A 6722-nucleotide genomic window follows, 5' to 3' on the forward strand; every position below is an offset into this window, starting at 1 on the left:
CAGTGGCTTGGAGATCTGTGCAGAGCGGCTGTTAGAGGGCAGGGCCACGGCACTCTCACCCTCTGCCCCCGTCAGCCTCGGCAGGGCCCCCACCCCATGCCCCCAGGACCCCAGACCTTGCGGAAGCTGCCGGAAGAGGGACCACCAGAACAGCCCTGGGTCTCGGGCTCGGTGCCCATGTTGTCGTATCTGTGCCCTCGGGAGGTGGTGCTGCCTTTTTATAAAGGGTCCCTCGTTTACATGTCAATGAGGTGCTCCTGGACTCGAGGAACCCTGAGGGGGAGGGGATGAAGGGAGGATGCACCGGGAAGTTCTGCATCTCCCTCTGCCTGTCCCGCTCCCATAGCCCACGCTTTGGCCTAGCCTCCAGGACCCCTCCTCCCTCCCGAGGGACCCCTTTTGCCCTTTCTCAGTCTTTCTTTTATCCCTCTCATCCCCACCACTTCCCAAGTCTTGGGTCCCCTCCCATGCCCACCACCTCCATGCCCTGTCCTGTCCCAGTCTCCCTCAGTTCTGGGCCTCACCACTAGGCCCACTGCCTAGTCCTCACTGCCCTTTGTCTCCAAGCATTTTTGCAGGGCACTCATTGGGGGTGGTCCATGGGCCCAGCCAGCTGTGAGTCCTGCTAATGACCATACAGAGCAGAGGGTCTCTACTGGCCTGATGAAGACGCGGAGGCAGGGAGCACCCGCCAGCAAGGCCTTTCTGCCGGCTTCACGCTCTGGCCGTGCTGGCAACGCTACATTAGTCGCCCTAATGTTGGGACAATGCAGCGATTTTCTGCCTATGGCCACTGAAAGCCGGGCGCAGGCCGGGCCCGCGGGGGCCACGCAGCAACATGTGTCCCATTAAAGCGTGCAGCCCGCCCGCGGGGCCACAGCCAGCATCCTCCTCACTGGGGCCTTGGGACTGGGAGCATTCCTGCCCTGGGGTGCAGCCTGGGCTCAGGTGCCCTCTAGCTCTGTTAGGACCCAACAACCCACATTCTTCCAGCTAGGAGGCAAGCCACAGGCAGCCTCAGGGCAGGGTGAGTCACAACGACCTCCCCCACCCCCAGTCCTGGGTTTCCAGGCTGGACACCTCAGGCTCTGAGGACTGTTTCCTTCACAGGGATCGTCTGGGAGTTTATTCCCGACAGCTTTCCGTCGGTCCTAACAAATGGGAGGTGGGGGTGGGGAAGAGCACTGATCATCTGGGGAGAGCACCATTCAGAGCTTTTGGAGGTCCGGAGTCCCAACCCCTTTTCATTATTGAGGGTGTGGCTGGAGACCCAGGGAGCTCAGTGGAGGAGGCACCTGCCCCAGGACCGGCTAAGCCCTAGGGCAGGACTCCAGTGCAGTCCAGGCTTGGGCCCCAGGAGGCTGGCCTGCAGTAGCTGTGACAGACAGGAAGGCTGACCTCCAGGGGAGTCCCGGGGTTCAAACCTACACATCTCCCTTTACTGGGCTCTCATGGCCTCAGTTTCAGGGTTTTTAAAATGGGATTCTGAACAACGCGGGCCCGCATGGCTCCTTGCGAGAGTGATGGGGAAGTTGCAGGGACGCAAAAGTTCTGCAGTTGAGCCTTCGGCAGAAGAATGAACAAATTGGCCTTTGCAGGGCCTCAGCTTGAGGGGGAGGGGAAATTGCTGGGTCCTGGGTAGGCTCCCAGTTCCCTCGAGCTTTCCCCCAACCCACCCCCGCCCGAGGTATTGACAGGCCCTGCCCGGGCAGCGGCGTTCCCAGGCGCCAAGCAGCGTGGAGAATCGCGCCCCGCCCTCCTTTCAGGCCGAGGCTGCGGTCGTAGCGGCTCCGGGGTGCTCTTCCGCCCGCGTTGCAGGGCCTGCGGGCCAGACCTGGGCTGGGCCAGGCCCGGGGCGGGCAGCAGGGCAGAGGCTGGACTGCAGGCGCTGGCACGCGCCGGGCAGCTTTGAAGCGCCGGGACTGGCCGGGCCCGAGAGGCCTCCGTGCGCTCGCTCCGGCTTGGGGCGGTGGCGGCACGGTACAAAGGTGCCGCAGCGCGGGCGGGCGGCGCGGCCGGGCACAAAGGGGGCAGCCGAGTGTTAAGGGCATTGTGCAGGCTGCATAAAGCCGCGCTCGCGCCCGCCCCCTCGGGGCCAAACTCCGGGCGCCCCGCAGCGCGCGGACTTCCAGCTGCTGCACATCTGCACGGAGGCTGGGCGCGCGCCTCGCTCCGGCGGTCTCTCCTCACCCCCGCCTCTGCTCTCGAGCCGCGCGGCAGCGGGGCAATTTGTCCTCTAATTATAATCCCTCCCCATAAACCGCCGTCCGCGCCTTTCAACTCCGGCGCATTAGCAAACGAATGGGGCTCCGTGCTGCTCTCGCTGCCCTCAGCGGGGGAGCCGGGCCCGCCCCCTCTCCAGACTTAGGGCCGCCATAAAGGGGCCCGCGGGCCGCTCCCGCCCGCACCCTGGCACCCGCAGCCCCTGGGGCCACCACCCTTCTAGAGTCCGTTCCCAGGGATCCCGAGCGTGCTGGGTGGGGCCGCTCACGTGGGCGGCTTAGTGTTTCTTAAGAAGTGGAAAATTGACCGCAAAATGCGCTAATTCGCAATGTTCTGCTTTGGCTACAGGAGGCAAGGCCCGGGATGGGGGGTAGGGGGTGGGCGGGGGGAGGCCCAAGCAGGAGTCTCAGTTGGTAAGCTCCGCCCCCGCCCACTTAACGGGCCTCCGCCACGGCTGCCCCTACCCCCACCGGTTACCATCCGCTGCGCCCCGCACCTCCCCTCCCCCGTCACGTCCTCTGGCTGGTGTCTCCCCGCTTAGGCTGATCCGTCGCACTTTCTGGGCTTCCCCCGCTCCTAACGCGGCTCCCACGCCACTAACAGCTACAGACGGCTCTCTCCTCGCCTTAAGCCGACTGAGGGTCGCGCGGGGCTTAAGGCTGAAAGGAATCCCTGGGCAAGTTTCATCCTCCGTTTTCCTGTGCTTGGAGACAGCTTCCAACTCCTCATCTCCACTTCACCCTCAATTTGGGCTCCTTCTTTTGGGTAGCCCCTTCCTATACTAAGTTAAAGTCGGGTCTTTGCATCCGGCAAAGGGCAATTGGAAAAGATACTAAAAAAGCCTCCACCGATATCCTTCCTTCTCGGTGACCCAGGCTGGGGACCCCCAGGTCCACCTCCTCCCCTTCTCTGTTTTCCAGTCCTGCGTCTGGGCTTCCTCAGCACACTCTCAGGCAGGCCAGGCTCGGAAGGGGCGTGGGGGAGGCAGGGGAGGCCTTTTCACCATCTGAGCCCGGGTCTTCTCTGAGAGCAAGCAGGACATGGTGCTCTGGAGCTACTGGGAAGGGCATGGACCAACTTAGAAGCTGGCCTTATGCAAGCTGGGATATAGGCCACCGACTGACTCCCTTTCCATCTTTAGCATCTGCAGTCCCCAGGGGGCCTGGAAAGGAGCACAGGCCCAGGCAGAGCACTCGGGAGACACAGGCCGCCCTCTGCTCATTCAAGGAAATATTCCTTCTGTAAGTCCAGAGGGCTCTGGGGGCTTCCAGGGCTACTCAGGGCCCTCTGCTTCCTTGCGCTGGGGAAATTAAGGGGAAAACTGCCCTGTGCCTTTGCCCCTCCTTCCCGCATTTTGTTTTCGTGACTTTGGGGAAAGAAAGAACATTACAGAACAAGTTGGGTCTAGAAACTCAGTGAAGAGGGGGTTTGCAGGCCCAGGACAAGAGCCCTACTAGACATCCCACCAGCCATCCCAGGTGACAGCCCTGTGCAGGGTCTCAGTCCTGGGTGGACCCTCCCTCGTGCAGCCCCCAGGCATTTTAAGCAATGCTCAGGAAGGCTGCTGCTGGTGTGGTGACTGAAGGGAGAAATGCACCATCTCCCTCCGCAGATGCACTTCAAAGTGGAATGAAGTGATGGCTCCATGTAATTAACTATTGGGACACAGCAAAAGCACTGAAATGACTCAGCCAATTGTCTCCAGATGGGGTTGGAGAGGCCGCGATTGTTTAACTCTCTTTAGCTGTGTTGGGACTCTGACTATCCCAGCAGCCAAGGGCCCCTCCAGGAGACAAAGGCTGGGACTCTGGTGAGTGCATCAACACTGAACCGAGCTGGCCTGGCCTGGGGAGAGTGAATTCAGGGAGACCCCCATTGTCCCAGCCTTTTGTGTTTCTCCTCAGCTGGCTCTAATCTTTAAATATTTACCCGGCCCCTTTGTGCACATGTAACTTATGCACTTCGGCTGATGTGCTCATAAATTACATGTCATTTACCCATTTCCAGACTAGGGAGAGGGGGCTTTCATGCCTGGAGCCCAAGATAGCCAGGGGAAGGGAAGGACAACTTTTGGAGGACCAGGGTTTCCTCCCAGAGAGAGCTGCAGCCACACTGGACAGGCCCCTCCCGGCCTCCATGTGGGCACTGGACAGGGCAGAGGCCTGTGAGTTACAAGGAGCCCCAGAAGGCCACTCTAACAATGAGTGACTGGGGACCCACCAGCAGGGAGGAGGGAGAGGCTGGTTTCCCAGACTTTGTCCTAGTTGCTGTCAGGCTGGACAGGAGCAAACTTTTCATCCTGGGAAGTTGGTGTGGGTTGAGGTGCTTGGTTATCCACTGTGGAGAGGCAAGAACGCCCCATCCTTGCACCTGTCTCCTGCTTGCTCTGGGCCATCCTCCCTTTCTACATTCTCTCTTGCTCAATAAAGCGACCCCATTTAAGAAAAATTAAGAAAGCATAATTTCATCTCAGCCTGCAGTTTAACTTGGAAAAGTCAACGTGGTCCTTAGGGCTCTTCAAACAGAAAGGATACCCACTTGGGCCCAGGATGGAGAGCCACGTCAGCTGGTGGGCGGAGGGCAGGATTGGGGGCGCTGCAGAGGGACCTTCCTGCATGAGAAAGGGCTCTCTTTGTGCTTGCCTGCAGCTCCAAGAACAAAACACATTCAAATGCTTATTTACAAAAAAAGGCAGGGGGGCATCCCAGGGCTGAGTAGCGTTCCTTTCTTATATTTTTGTAGGTTCGTGGTTCCCCTAGCCTGGGGGATGACAAACTGGGGTAACACTGGAGAGCTGGGTGCAGAGTGGATTTGTCTGATCAGATTGCTTTCCTCTCTGGGGGGAAAGCAGGTCTGTGTGTTTCTGTCTGTATCTCTGTGTGAATTACTGTTTCTCTGTGTGTCTGTGTGTAACTTTGTTTCTCTGGGTCTATGCCAGCGTGTTCATATATTTGCTTACTTGCTTTTCTCTTCCATCACTGCTCTGTGAGCCCTGGTCCCTGACAGATTCAGGAACTCCACTGGCTTCTAAAAATTTTCTTCGCCTGAGGTCCAGCATCATGTGGGAGGGGACTGTCTCCCCTTTCTTTCTCCCTTTTCCAAGATGGGGCTAATGGAGAGATGTAGGGTCTAAGAGGAAGTGATGGACAGAGGAGAGAGGGTTGCTCAGGCTGGATTACATGTTACTCTGTGCCCCCAGAAGGAGGACAGTCCCTGGGGGCAAATCAGGGTCAGAAGTCAGGGTGGAGAGCAGACGCCAATGGCCAGAGACAGAGCTTCCTGGAGCAGCTCTCTGCCCCGGGACCAGGCCCACTCCTAGGAGTGAAAATGCAATGAGTGCCCTCTAGCGGCCTCGAGGTGTCCCGGCACTGAGGGAGACGTCCTGAGTCTGGGGGAAACCGTGAGAAACTGGGGGCAGTGGCAGGAGAGCCTGCTCTCAGCCTTCAGCAAGGCTCAGGCCTCCTTCCCACGTGGCATTGCAGCTGGGCCACTTTGGATTTTAAAACATTAAATCTCCTTTCAGTTCCCATTAATTGAATTTAGCAAATGTTTCTGAGCACCATTTAAACAGGGTACTGGGCTTTATAGAATGTTATCAATAACCTGACGGTGAAATCAGGATCCTCAATTTACAGAAACCGAGGCTCATAGAGGTAATTTGCCCAAGGTCACAAAGCTGGGCTGCGGCAGTGCTGGGACCCAGATTCCAGCCCAGCCTCTCCATCCTTCTCTAAGCCTAGCTGCCCAGATGCCAGGCCTTCTGCCAGGTCCTTCGGGGACAGAGGAGAGGGGGCCAGCCAGGGGCTCAGATACAGGGCCCAGCTGACTGCAGCCCTGCCTGCCTGGCCTCAGTGCTCTCTGACCCACTACTCTGGGCTCCAGGCTCCCCGGGGGCCTGTCCCCTATCCCGCCTCAGGCTTGCTTCCTCCTGCCTCTGTGTCTGTAAACTCCGTGCCTGCCCTTCTCCCTCCCTCCCTCTCCCCCCTCAGATGCCCTTGCACTCATTTCCAGTGGCGGCAGGCTGCCGGTCCCTGAGGGCCCGAGACCTAGCTCCTGCCTCTTTTCCAGGCAGACTCCTAACCCTCCGGCCCTCCCACCCTCAGGCCTCTCCTTGGGGTCCCTCTCTCTCTTCTCCACCCTTACTTGGCTCCTGCCTCACTCCTACCCCACTGTGGTTTATGCTAGTCACTTGCTTACTTGCCTTTCTCCTCCACCATCACTCTGTGAACTCCTCAGGTCCGGGGGCCGGGGGAGGGGGGGGGGCGGGGGAGATTAACTCTTTCAAAAAGTTAAGAACAATTTCTGATGTGGCTTGTGGGCAATGTGGAAAATACAAAAACATACAAAGAAGACAACAACCCCCATCACCTAGAAATAACCATTGTTAACATATCGGTAAATTAAAAAATTATGAATACTATCTACCACTTACTGAGCAATTGCCTGTGCTAAGGGCTTGGCACACATTATTAAATCCAACCCATCACCATACAGAGTTA

Source organism: Equus przewalskii, chromosome 2, assembly GCF_037783145.1.
Source record: "Equus przewalskii isolate Varuska chromosome 2, EquPr2, whole genome shotgun sequence".
NCBI lineage: Eukaryota > Metazoa > Chordata > Mammalia > Perissodactyla > Equidae > Equus > Equus przewalskii.